Genomic DNA, 313 nt, shown 5'->3' on the forward strand with positions numbered 1-313 from the left:
CGAGACTCTCAGCCATATTGACCTCTCTTACCAGAGAGTCAATAATATCAACACTCATGCAGTCATTTGGGGTGTCTGGATGTTGCATGGCTTTGACAACATTCAATTTAAACTCCTCCTCATTGACTCTCAAGGTTACTTCCCCTTTTGGACATCAATGAGGGTTCGGCCAGTTGCTAGGAAAGGTCTTCCTAGAATGAGAGTTGCACTCTTGTGCTCCTCTATTTCCAGTACCACAAAGTCAGTAGGAAAAGCAAATGGCCCAACCTTGACAATCATGTCTTCAATCACGCCTGATGGGTATTTAATGGAG

The sequence above is a fragment of the Arachis duranensis genome, chromosome 2, assembly GCF_000817695.3.
Source record: "Arachis duranensis cultivar V14167 chromosome 2, aradu.V14167.gnm2.J7QH, whole genome shotgun sequence".
Taxonomy (NCBI): Eukaryota; Viridiplantae; Streptophyta; class Magnoliopsida; order Fabales; family Fabaceae; genus Arachis; species Arachis duranensis.